Genomic DNA, 14,153 nt, shown 5'->3' on the forward strand with positions numbered 1-14,153 from the left:
TCATAAACCAAGTTTTCCCCACTTCCCAAGGACGTTTTAAAACTAAGGACATGTTTTAGTAATTAATAATAAATCTTTCGTTGACTTTGCATTTCTGTTTATTCGTTGAAACATGGAAGCATTCTGTGCTGGTTAAGGTGTGCACTGATGGGTGGGTTTGCAGGAAGCCTTGGATAGGGGTTACCATGACGGCTGTGGGTTTGGGCGTTGGAAGGGTGAGGGGTGTGGGGAAGGGTGAGTATCTGCCCCTGGATGAGGTCTCTTTTTGGGGCTCGGGGCACCGGGAGGATCGTGACTACGGTCCAAATGCATGTGAAGGAAGCCTGCCTTTACATTCGGGGATGTCAGGCACCAGGACCCTGCACAAGCATACACAAAGGAAAAGACCGGGGCCGCATACACCCCACAGCCTGTCCCGGGTGCCTAGGGCCTCCAGTCTGGGTGGGCCCGGCAGTTGACCCTGCAGCCAAGTCTGTAGCATGGCACTGTGGGCAATGCAGTGACATTACAATTCCCCACAGAACAACAGAAAGTCTTCTGACACCAGAAACAGTCAGTAACACCAAACCGCTTTTAATAATGTAATACACAGTGGGGGTTTGAACTTGGAGTTGGGACTGGTTGATGCTGTAAAGAAAGAGCTTGTACAAATTTACTGCGACAGTTGTCTCTAACATTATCGGTGTGCTGCGGTGCAGGGACAGTTCTTCCGTCTTGTCACTTTGGGTGAGGGGACAGGACTTCTTGGCGTTGGCGGTTGCAGATGCACTGCAGGGCTCTCTCCTCCTGACTGCGGTCTTGCAGAACATCTACAGCTCCTCATTAGACCAAGCAGCGTTTGAGTCGCCTGCTGGTCTTCCTGCCGCCACCTATCCTCCCGTTCCAGGTGTGTGCGATGCTGCTGACACAGGCTCTCCTCGACTGTCTCTGCTCTGCCGCCTCCGCTCTGGAGCTGGCCATCAGTTCCTGGAACATGTCGTCCCTTGTCTTTTCTGCTGTGTGATGTGAAAAAGTAGGTGATTTCCTTGAACACATACATGTTTGCCAACAGTAAACACAGTCTAGTCAGTTTCAGTGAACAAGACCAAAGGGGAACTAAGTCTCAGGAGATCTCAGAACTAGTCCGAGATTTGAATACGCTCTCATTTGCGGCGCCATTGCACTGAAAGATAGCTGCATCCCTCTTGCACAAAGTCCTGGTAAGCCTTACAGTACATACTGCTTATCAGTTACTGGTTAGCTGTGATCTCCTGCTAAAGGCAATGTGCAAAGCAGAAAGGATAAGCCTTTTGCAGCCCCGATCAATGCATGCTTGTTCTCTGTGGCCTTCATTGTTATGCAACCTAATTGTAAACCATTAACAATAGTAACACTACACTAATTGCCCTACTTAGATGCAGTATTTGCAGACCGAGATCACACTGCACAGACCAGGACCATATGCAGCAATGCTAGTAGAGGCGATGGTTCCACTCTATATTCGGATGTCCTGGCGTGGAAGAGTCTGCTTCAACCTCATGCGGAGGCTTTGCGAGGAACTGAATGACACGGACTATTTTTCTATCCCCATTTGTGTGGACCTTCTCTTTATATAGTTTAATATATATTATAGTTTAATATTTAGAATGTTTTAAATTGTAAATATTTAGAATTTTTAAAGTCCATTTGTGTGGACCTTCTCTTCATATAATTTAATATATATTATAGTTTAATATTTAGAATTTTGTAAATACTGTTTCTATTTTTCTATAACAATGTTATAAAAATAAATGTTTATTGATCCTTCCCTGATTCATCTCTGTGAGGGTGATGAAGAGATCCTGGCTGTCAGACACTATTCCGTCCTCGGAGTCCACCGTCACTGGTGGGGCACTGGTGGCAGAGCCACCTAGAATGGCATGCAGTGCCTCGTAGAAGCGGCATGTCTGGGGCTCTGACTTTTGATACCCTTGTCTTAGGTCCTTCACTTTCAGCGGCACTGTATCGCATCCCGGCTGTATCCTTTGTCTTTCATGGCTTTAGAAACCTTCACACAGCGATCAGATCCTGGACTTCCCGTCACTCCATGCTGGGGACCTCTTTCTATTCTGGGATTGCCGGACTCCTCTGCTGGAGATGTGCAACCAGAACGTCAGATTCAAACCGCCCAGACAGGAAAATGAATTCAAATTTTCATTTCCTGTGTGGCTGGCCAGAGAATCCAAGCTCGGACTGCTGTCCAGAGCGTCAACAGAGTGGTGCACTGTGGGCTCCCGCCCGAGCTGCTGAATTAAAGTCCTAGTGTAGACCAGGCCTAACAGACGTTTTGCAGCATGAGCTTTCGTGGGTGAATACCCACTTCTTCGGATGCAAGCTGCTTGCATCCGAAGAAGTGGGTATTCACCCACGAAAGCTCATGCTGCAAAACGTCTGTTAGTCTATAAGGTGCCACAGGATTCTTTGCTGCTTTTATTTGTTAAAATCAAGTTGAAAGAAAAAATATTTAAAGGCAATTATAAAAATATTTAAAAACAAAAGTATACTGAACTAGAAAAGCAGCAATGTCTGGAACACACTATCTTTTTAAAAAAGGTTATTTATAAGTATGTAAATGCTTGTGGGAGAAGAAGACAGACAATTGAGCTGGCATCCCTGACAGAGAAGGCAAGGGTTGATGGCTTGATAAGCTCATAGATCTGATAAGTAGGGAAGGGATAAATAATAAAGGGCTTTAAAAGTAAAGACAAACAGTTTGTATTTGAATGGGGAAGCCCAGCGGGGGAGGGAGATGCAAAGAAAGAGAGATGATGTGATTGGAGTGACAAACCAGGAAAATGATTCCAGCAGCAGCACTTTGAATGAACTTGAGGGAGGCCATGTGCAGGCACTGAGGCCGGAGAGAAGGAGATTACAGTAGTCAAGGCATAAGATGATGAGGGCCTCAACAACAGTCTTGGTAGTTTGGACAGAAGGGGAAAAAAGAATTTAAAAATTTTCTGTTGGCAGAGCAGTAAGACTTCAACACTGTATGACATAACTAACTGAAACTGCATAACACTAAACTAGCTGCCATGCACCACTATAATTTAGTGCTGTCAAATCCACAATTAGTTATCAAAATTAGACTTTTTCAGAATTGTAGCATTAGAAAGAAGTGATCCTTGCAATGCTTTCATACTAGAGAGGAAGACATCAGATGAGGACTAAGATGTAATGTCCAGCCATGGAAGACCATGGAATCTTGGAATACTGGGGAACATAAAAATGGCCTGCTGGGTTAGACTAATGGTCCATGTAGCCCAGTATCCTGTCTTCTGACAGTGGTTGCTGCCAGTTGCTTCAGGACAATTATTGAGTGATCCATTCCCTATCATCCAGTCCCAGCTTCTGGCAGTTGGAAGTTCCAAAAGACCGGTACAACATTAGCTTTCCCCTAGTATTTAAAAGGGTTAAACAGGATGGCCTGGTTGATTATAGGTTGGTTAGTCTGACATTGAGATCTAGGGTAAAATCATGGGATGGAATCAGTAAAGCATTAAAGGCTGGTTCCAAAATTAATGCCAGTCACATAATGACATGGAAGATAGGTCTTGTCAAACAAACTTGATATATATCTCAGAGATTGTGAATTTGATTGATGAAGACAACTGTGTTGACATAATATACTTAGACTGCTATAAGGCATTTGACTTAGTCCTGCATGAGCTTCTGATAAAATAATCAGCACTATGCAAAAATCAATGTAGCTCATATTAAATTAATTAAAAAATTAACTAATCTCAAAGTCCTCGTCCTCTTAAGGGGTGCTTTTAGTTAGGTCCTGCAGGGATCTGTTCTTGGCTCAATGCTATTAAATATTTTTATCGATTCATGTAGGAGAAAATATAAAATTGCTTGTAAAACTTGCAGACGACACATAAAATGATGGAGAAGTAAATAATGGTGACAGGTCAGTTTTACAGACCTATCTGGATCACTTGGTAAGGTGGGGTTATTTGAATAGTTTATATTTTAATACAGTCAAATGCAGGGTCTATATCTAGGAACAAAGGTCACTGCAGCAGGGTATTTCCGGATCTGGCACGAGAACCTCATATTCCCTTTCTTGGGAACTGCACCAAAGTTCTCATGTTTGTCAAATAATATCCCTTCTTGGGATGTGGTTTATTAAAACAGCATCACAGTTCAAACGTCAACTTAAATCAGAATCAGTGTGTGTGTGTGTGTGTATATGTAGTGAATTATATATACTTTATATAATTATAAAGATTCCTTTCCCGAAAAACCTGGTGCTGCTGCTCTGTATTTCCTCTGGCCAATTTTTCTTAAGGATTCTGCTCCAGCCTGGCCTTTGCATCTGCATAGAGTGGAGAATTGCCACCCCAGTCCTCTCTGAGTCTACATCTTGAGCTGGTCTCCCTTCACTGATGAAGAAGGTTCATGCCAGGTTACTAACTGATGATATTGATCCTCTGGCTCAAGTGAAATGCTGGCTCAGGCCCATCACCTGGGGACAGATAACTAGACACAGACAAGGCTGAGCTCAACTCCCTAAAAGAGCCAGGCCACCCTGTGACAATCACATTAACAAGATGGGGGACTGTATCCTGCAATGTAGTGACACTGAAAAAGACTTAGCTGCTGATCCATCACAGACCCCTGAGCATGACCTTCAGTATAATGCTGTAGATAAGAGGGTGAATGTGATCCTGAGATGTATAACCAGGGGAACAGTAAGTAGGAGGACAGGGGTGGTTTTGCCTCTGCATATGGCATTGGTGAGACCATTACTGGAATACTATGTCTAGTTTTGGTCTACACACTTTTAAAAGGATATTGAAAATTTGGAAAGGATTCAGACAAGAGCTATAAAAATGATTTAAAGTCTGGAAAACCCGCATTAGTGAGCCACTTAAGAAACTCAATCTATTTAGTTTATCCAAGAGAAGGTTAAGAGATGACTTGATCATGGTCTAAAAGGATTTCTTTCAGTACACACCTCTTAAATCTTGCAGAAGGTAAGTTGGAAGCTGAAGCTGAACACATTTGGACTACAAATAAGTCACAATTTTTTAAACAGTAAGCATAATTAATCACAGGAACAACTTACCTCAGGCAATGATGGATTCTTTATCACTCAAAGTGTTTAAGTTGAAAAGAACATTACGAGCTTTATGCAGAAATTAGTGGGGGAAGTTCTATGGCAGGAGATCGGACTAGATGATAACAATCCCTTCTGCCCTTGAAAAAAATCTATCAACCTACATCAAATGACATTCTGAATAAATCTCCTGTGGAGTATAATCCTGTTAAAGTTTGTTATTTTTCTGAAAGAACAGAATCTAATCTTTGATGTTTGAGTGTGTGTATGTATATAAATAAATGATGTGCATACTTGATAGTATAGAGGTTTATTCCTAGGAATGTGGGACTGCTTCATAATTCAGAGAAGTTAAAGCCACATTCAAGGTAAACTCTATGCCAATAAAACCTGTTTCAGAAAATATTAAAGCACTGTCATGTTTGTTAAGTCATTTTATAGTGTAAGGTTTATGGCTTTTTTTATTGGGATTATTTTTGTATCTGTCCTCTGTAATGCTGGCTTCTCTTAGTACTGTACTATGGATCATACTGTAGAAGTCGTGGGAGAGAGAGAACAATCAATTCTATTTTTAAAACTTCTAATATACCTTTTCTATCAAATAGGTGGCCACAATATAAAGTCACGCACATTTTGCAGTGCTCTAAAACTACAACTAAATGCTTTATACCACTGAGAAAGGGACAGTCCCAATTCTATAATGGGATAAAGGATCTGTTGCTAGTTGAGATGTTTCTATATTGACTCAGAGAAATATAGAGCAGGCAGGAACCTTGAGAAGTCATTGAGTCCAGCCCCCTGCACTGTGACAAGACCAAGTAAACCTAGACCATCCCTGACTTGTTTTTAAAACACTTCCAATGATGGGGACTCCATGACCTCCCATAGAATTTCAAAGCTTAACTACCCTTATAGTTAGAAAGATTTTCCTAATATTTAATGTAAATCTCCCTTGCTGCAGACTAAGCTCATTACTGCAGTGGACATGGAGAAAACTTGATCACCATCCTCTTTATAACAGCCCTTAACATACTGGTAGACATAAGTCGCCCCTCAGTCTTCTTTTCACAAGACTAAACATGCCCAATTTTTTCAACCTTTCCTTATAGGGTTGGCACACATAGTGACTTAGAAAACAGCCCGGAGTAACACAGGAAATACATATTGATGCTGTTTAGAATACCAGTCTAACTGACAAAGTGTGCCAAAACATAGGCCAGAGGAACTAGCAGTTGTGTGTGATGTGGGGATGGCTGCGGGACGCAGGCAGAGAGAGATTTATCCCAGAAGCACTTTAAGGGAGGCCTTTTTCCTGTTCTTTCTGCCTTTTCCACCTCCCTTTCCCCAAACCTAATAACAAGGTGTCATCTCACTGTGCTCCTAATTTCATAAGGAGTCAGACCAGCTGTGAGGAAAGTAAAGAGGAAAGTTGCAGAAAGTGTAAGACAGCACAGCTGGTCTTCTCACACATTCCACAGCAACTCACTCAGCAGTCACCACAGCACCTGTGGTAGCCATCTAATGTGTACACTTCATTTTAATGAGAACCAGTGACATATGTGAGCTGCATTGTGCCACACGCTCAACATACCTGGAGATTCTATATCAACATCTACCCATAGGACATTCTGATTGATTTACTTCAGATCTGAGCATGAAAAAAAAACCATACTGCTAAAGTAAAAAAGGAGTCTCTTTTGATTTTCACAAGACACATTGATTCAAGTTGCACAAAATAGTTGCATCAAAGCATGAAAAGCCATATCCATGTGTGATGTAACACAAGTCAATCAGATATAATGTGACAAGAATAAGACACTCTGGATAGTTTTAATAGATGAGATATTTTATTCATCATTTCAGTGAACTGAGTGTTCAATATGCAAATAATTCAAATAGAATTCAACTGGCGCTCTGTATATTTTTGAAATACATAAAAAATTTTCCTTGATGAGACCAAAATAAACCTTTAGACTGTTAACATAATTAGATAACCTATTTATCAAAAATACAGGTATGCAAGGAAATTAATTCCCAAACCCTTCCAATTTTGGATGCCTGTGACAAAAATGTTAAATACCTGTGGCTATAAAATATGAATCTTCATTATAACCAAAAATGATGATTGCCACATCTGTAACAAATGATACACATTGTGGAGGAGACAAAATTAGTAGGAAGGAGAAATGGATTTCTGATGTACTTGGTACTAAGTTGTATTCTGTTCTTACTTACAATATTCAAACCTATAGAGAGATTAAATGTTAATGTAGGTAGCATTTAAAAGGAAATTACTTTTATACAATACACTACAAAACTCACTGAATGGAAACCTCTTTGCCATGTGGCCTCTTTGAACTTACATACTTTAGAGAATAGTGAATACATTGGCTGAGGCGATTTTAATTTTGATTAATAAAAGACAAGTAAGTCTGATTTGGTTAAACTTCACTCATTTGATTAAAGTTCTCACTATAATAAAACCCAAGATACAGAAAGCTATTTAAATTGACTGGATAGTGTTGAATAACTCTGAAAGAATAAGAATTAGGAAGTTTTAATGAATCCCTTGAAGGATAGCTCCTACGTTCCTTTGGCACACAAAAGTAGTACTGACTCAGTGTGTGGATACAAAGAAATGCAGAATCAGGGCCCAAGGGCTCAGTATAGTGCTGATCATGAAGAGTGCTGACAATATGATTCACACTCCAAAGTTGCAGGTACTCGGAACCTCTAATGATCAGGCCTTAAATGAGGAAGACTAAGGAAGTGAAATTCTTTCCTGTCTTACTTACCAGTTCCCTTCCCTGCCACATTCCCGCTAGTTCACACCCTGCTTCCACTTTGGTGCAATTTTTTCCCAACCCTAACCCATCCTTGACCACCAACCACATAATATAAAAGTATTGTATATCTCCCTGATTTTACACATTGTTCTGAAAACTGTTTGACAATCTGGATGCATAAACCCACTTGTAAGTCATGAGTTTTCTTGTTATAACACTGGATACTCTATGCATGTTGGTCACTGGTTTTATAGTATTGCATCAAGCACTTCAAACAAAGAACCCTAGTGGTGCAATTTTCTTTCTTGGTCCTATAGCTATGTAAACATAGTTATTAATCGGGCACTACGTTTAATAGAGAATCACGGATAACAAAAAGTAAGGAAATAAAAATAAAGACATATTAATGACCATGGCAAATCCCACAGTTCCTCTTGCAATCATTTGTAGATGTTTGGCGACATCAATCAAAACTCAGTTAGTGACAGAAGACATTGTTGCTACTTCCTTTTGCTGGTTCCATTTCTATGGATCTGTCCAGCAAACGACTCCTCCTGAAGTACATGGTATCAGTGCTAAATGCCTGCCCATGAAAATTAGTAACATTACAGAACAGAAAGGCTACTGTCCTCCCTTTTCTGCACTTCATCAGATTGGTGGTAAGTGAAGAGCTTTCGGCTGATATTACAAAAGTTTAAGAGTTCTACAGTAGTATTTACCCATCTAATTCCAGACATAAAACTTTTAAAATCTTCTTGCCAAGTTATAGCAAAGAAGAATTTGATAGTGACCTTGAGAAGCGTGTGTATATGGGCTGGGAATGAAAAAAGGAGCTAGTCTGGCTGAAACTCAAAACTTTTTATTTCTTCTAACTGTTTGTATCATCTAGGTTATTGGCACCCAAATCTGGCTGTTGATGCCACCTAATAAAATAAAATAAAATACCCCCCCCCACTGGATGTGGTAAAAACATTTGTATATTATCTTAGATGACCCATTTGATTTATGTCAGTCACTTGACTTTAGGAGAGATGAAGTGGGGAATTCATTAGAGTAAAAGCCTCCAATACACAATTAAAAATTGACAGTATTTTTATACTCACTGCCCCACTCTTATTTTTCTTCTTCTACGTTCCTATTTTTCTTGCTGCTGTTACATATTTTTACCTTTAATTCCTAACAAAAGTATAAGGGATCTTTTAGGGCACAACCAAATAGAAAAGGACACATTTATATGCCACTTCACATACTGACAGATTTCACAGTGGTAGCCATGTTAGTCTGTATCAGCAAAAAGAACAGGAGTACTTGTGGCACCTTAGAGACTAACAAATTTATTTGAGCATAAGCTTTCGTGGGCTAAAACCCACTTCATTGGATGCATGCAGTGGAAAATACAGTAGGAAGATATATATATACACAGAGAACATGAAAAAATAGGTGTTGCCATACACACTGTGCCATACACATTCGTGTATAATATAATTTAAATTATTAAATATAATATAATTTAAAGGAAGGAGACAAAAAGCTTAGATTGCAAATTTTCCCATTTGTATCTTTGAAGGCATAATTTGTATTATAGTGCTGGTTAATCTCTTGTGATATATTTTGGAGATACACTTAAGGACAAAAATTCCCAAAGCTAAAGATATGTGCATATAGATAGCAAACTTCTTTAAGGTGGTAAATAAGAACAACAGATTCTTGTTCTTGTTTTATTCATTTGCCTTAAAGTAATTAAATCTGTGTTCATCTCTTATATTTCAATATTTCCTTCATCTCTAAGCTTCCTAGAAATGCTACAATTCTATTAGATACACATATAGAATAGAACCTGTTGGACCCAAGAGTTATAATTCATTAGACATATTGAATATATAAAGCTGAAAACTGAGAAAGCAAATGTACCTTTCTATGCAACTGCAGTTACTGCAGCGATGAGATTATGTCTACTTGGTATATTTCTTACCCACTACTCTCTTCCAGGCCACATAGCATCACTGTTTGCCTATGCCACTTTCAAGACATTGGCGCCTATGAATTGTGACTTCTCCCACTGTCACTGCAGTTCCACTACTATCTGTCCTACTTCTCTTTGGTCAACAGTTTATGTTTGTCAGGCTATATAGGGGTAACATGGAAAAAGTCACACAAATGTTCTTCTCTCTGTCAATCTGAAATGGAGAACATTAGGTTACATATATTATATCAGGAACAGCACCTGGTCAAGCAAAGTGTGGGCCCCTTACTGAATGAGGGAGGCAACCTAGTGACAGAGGATGTGGAAAAAGCTAATGGACTCAATGCTTTTTTTGCCTCTGTCTTCACAAACAAGGTCAGTTTCCCAGACTACTGCACTGGGCAGCACCGCATGGGGAGGAGGTGACCAGCCCTCCGTGGAGAAAGAAGTAGTTCAGGACTATTTAGAAAAGCTGGATGACCACAAGTCCATGGGACCAGCTGTGCTGCATCCGAGGGTGCTAAAGGAGTTGGCGGATGTGATTGCAGAGCCATTGGCCATTATCTTTGAAAACTCATGGCGATCAGGGGAAGTCCCAGATGACTGAAAAAAGGCTAATGTAGTGCTCATCTTTAAAAAAGGGAAGGAGGAGGATCCGGAGAACTACAGGCCAGTCAGCCTCACCTCAGTCCCTGGAAAAATCATGGAGTACATCCTCAAGGAATCAATTCTGAAGCACTTAGAGGAGAGGAAAGTGATCAGGAACAGTCAGCATGGATTCACCAAGGGCAAGTCATGCCTGATTAACCTAATTGCCTTCTATGAGGAGATAACTGGCTCTGTGGATGAGGGGAAAGCAGTGGACATGTTATTCCTTGACTTTAGCAAAGCTTTTGATATAGTCTCCCACAGTATTCTTGCCGGCAAGTTAAAGAAGTATGGGCTGGATGAATAGACTATAAGGTGGATAGAAAGCTGGCTAGATCATTGGGCTCAACAGGTAGTGATCAATGGCTCCATGTCTAGTTGGCAGCTGGTATCAAGCGGAGTGCCCCAAGGGTCGGTCCTGGGGCTGGTTTTGCTCAATATCTTCATTAATGATCTGGAGGATGGCGTGGACTGCACCCTCAGCAAGTTTGCAGATGACACTAAACTGGGAGGAGTGGTAGATATGCTGGAGGGTAGGGATAGGATACAGAGGGCCCTAGACAAATTAGAGGATTGGGCCAAAAGAAATCTGATGAGGTTCAACAAGGACATGTGCAGAGTCCTGCACTTAGGACGGAAGAATCCCATGCACTGCTACAGACTAGGGACTGAATGGCTAGGCAGCAGTTCTGCAGAAAAGGACCTAGGGGTTACAGTGGACGAGAAGCTGGATATGAGTCGACAGTGTGCCCTTGTTGCCAAGAAGGCTAACGGCATTGTGGGCTGTATAAGCAGGGTCATTGCCAGCATATCGAGGGACGTGATCATTCCCCTCTATTTGACATTGGTGAGGCCTCATCTGGAGTACTTTGTCCAGTTTTGGGCCCCACACTACAAGAAGGATGTGGAAAAATTGGAAAGAGTCCAGCGGAGGGCAACAAAAATGATTAGGGGGCTGGAACACCTGACTTATGAGGAGAAGCTGAGGGAACTGGGATTGTTGTCTGCAGAAGAGGAGAATGAGGGGGGATTTGATAGCTTCTTTCAACTACTTGAAAGGGGGTTCCAAAGAGGATGGATCTAGACTGTTCTCAGTGGTAGCAGATGACAGAACGAGGAGTAATGGTTTCAAGTTGCAGTGGAGGAGGTTTAGGTTGAATATTAGGAAAAACTTTTTCACTAGGAGGGTGGTGAAGCACTGGAATGGGTTACCTAGGGAGGTGATGGAATCTCCTTCCTTAGAGGTTTTTAAGGTCAGGCTTGACAAAGCCCTGGCTGGGATGATTTACTTGGGGATTGGTCCTGCTTTGAGCAGGGGGTTGGACTAGATGACCTCCTGAGGCCCCTTCCAACCCTGATTTTCTATGATTCTATATGCTGTGCACTGTACTAAAATACAGGAACACCTATTCCATACTCACAGAGAAGGAAGCAGTGAACATAGGTGTTGGAACTAGGAGTGCTGGGCTTTGTTTCCATTATATACAGGGTTTACGGTTTGGTGGAATGGCTCTCAGCATCCCCACTATACAAATTGTTCCAGCACCCCTGCCAGTGAATTTGCACCAAAGGTGTGGTCAGCAAGGAAGAAGAAGAACCAGATAAACACTAACAGGAAACTCAGAGAAAAGATGATCTAGATCTAGACCGGGGCGGGGGGTAATATTCTGAGCAACATAGAATACAAAGTCATTTTCTAGTATACAAATGCTGCCTACAAACACAAAAATGAGTAGAATTGACCAGAAGATGACAATTCCATTTTGTGGCAACTTTGAGATTTTGAAATTTGCTTTTCCTTTCTCATTGGAATGAAAATAAAATCTTTCAAACTTTTTTGTGAAAATGGAATTGTGTTGGGGAGTGTACATGTGCATACATCACACTCTGCATCCTGCTGGTTAAGGATATGGGAGACTCAGGTTCAAGACACCGTTCCTCTGCCTGATTCAGAGCAGTTTTTTACTCTAGAACAAAGACTTGAATGTGGGTCTCTCTTTCTCTCTCTCTCTCTCTCTCTGAAAAACCTTCCCAGGGAAAGTTTTGTGGAAATTTATGTCTGCCTGAACCATTTTGGCTTAAACAAAACAGCAATTTCACCAAAATTTTGATGAAAATGTTCCAACTGAATCTAAAAGGAGGCATTTTCACACATCAGTGACCGATGACAACTACACAAAAACAGCCAGCAACTATTGTAGCCCCAGATTTTCATAACAAAACAATAACATTTTGTCCATCATAGTTATAATTAGGCAGGTATTTTGAATATGTCTGAAGCAGGGGTTTACAAAGACTGTGCTGCATCCAACACTTGTTATTTATTATTCACTATACAAATGAACCATGTCCAACAACTCCTTCTCATGCTTGGATTAGTTCTAATGAATTTATCCCTGGTCCCCAGCTACCCATAAGAGGTTTAGCTATGGTGACCATATTTCCCTATGCTGAATACGGGACACCTTGTAAAATTGCTCTTATTCAACAGCAATCAATCAATCAGAACTATGCTGTAGCTCCCCCCCGCAACATGCTATAAAAACTCCAGAGCCCAGCAGGGAAAGGGGGGGGGCTTCAGGAGTCGGGGGGTGGCCTTGGGAATAGGCATAGTATGACTTCTATTTTGGGAGGCAGGGGCCAGCGGGGCTCAAGCCAGCTCCACATGGCAGGTCCGGGGAGAGGGAGTGCCACCTTCACCCCGATTCACCTCAGGAGGCCACCCAGCCTGTCTTGGTTGTGATGGGAGGGAGGCACAACCAAAAATTATAACTCAAAGGGAGGGGGGGAGGTTCAGCTCAAAAAGTTTGAAAACAGCTCAGGGTGCAGGGAGGGGTTAGCTGGAGCTGTGTGTGGGCAGGGGGTAGCTCAGGGTGCAGGGTTGCTGGGGGCTATGTGGGGGTGGGAAGTAGCTCAGGGTGCAGGGAGGGGGTAGCTGGGGCTGTGTGCAGGCAGGGGGTAGCTCAGGGTGCAGGGACGGGGTAGCTAGGAGCTGTATGCAGGCAGGGGGTAGCTCAGGGTGCAGGGAGGGGGTAGCTAGCGGCTCTGTGTGGGCAGGGGGTAGCTCAGGGTGCAGGGAGGGGGTAGCTAGGAGCTGTATGCAGGCAGGGGGTAGCTCAGGGTGCAGGGATGGGGTAGCTAGCAGCTGTGTGCGGGCAGTGGGGTAGCTCAGGGTGCAGGGACGGGGTAGCTAGGAGCTGTGTGCAGGCAGGGGGTAGCTCAGGGTGCAGGGATGGGGTAGCTAGCGGCTGTGTGCAGGCAGGGGTAGCTCAGGGTGCAGGGAGAAGTCTCTGTTCCATGAGGGCTCGGCCAGCCCGACCCCTAGGGCTCTTACCGTCTGTGTGAGAAAAGGGGGCTGGGAGCTGAGGAGCAGCCAGCAGGAGAGGAGGGAACACCCTGGCTGCCTGCTCCATGGCACCAGCTAGAGGAGCAGTTGCCCCGCACGGCCCAGCTTCAGTTTCCTGCTTCCAAACTGGCCAGAGGGCAGAGAGAGAAGGAGGTGTGGGGGGTGTGGAGCTGCTCCCGGGATACCCATTAATGTGCACTGCACTTTGGGGTGGCAACATTCCTGGTGCCCCCCAACTCTGTCCATGGTCTCAGGGGGCTTCTGCTCCATGGAGAGCACCAGGAATCCAAGATTCAGCTCCTGCCTTCAGCCTCACGGTGGTTGCCAGGG

This window comes from Mauremys reevesii, linkage group 7 (assembly GCF_016161935.1).
Source record: "Mauremys reevesii isolate NIE-2019 linkage group 7, ASM1616193v1, whole genome shotgun sequence".
Classification (NCBI taxonomy): Eukaryota; Metazoa; Chordata; order Testudines; family Geoemydidae; genus Mauremys; species Mauremys reevesii.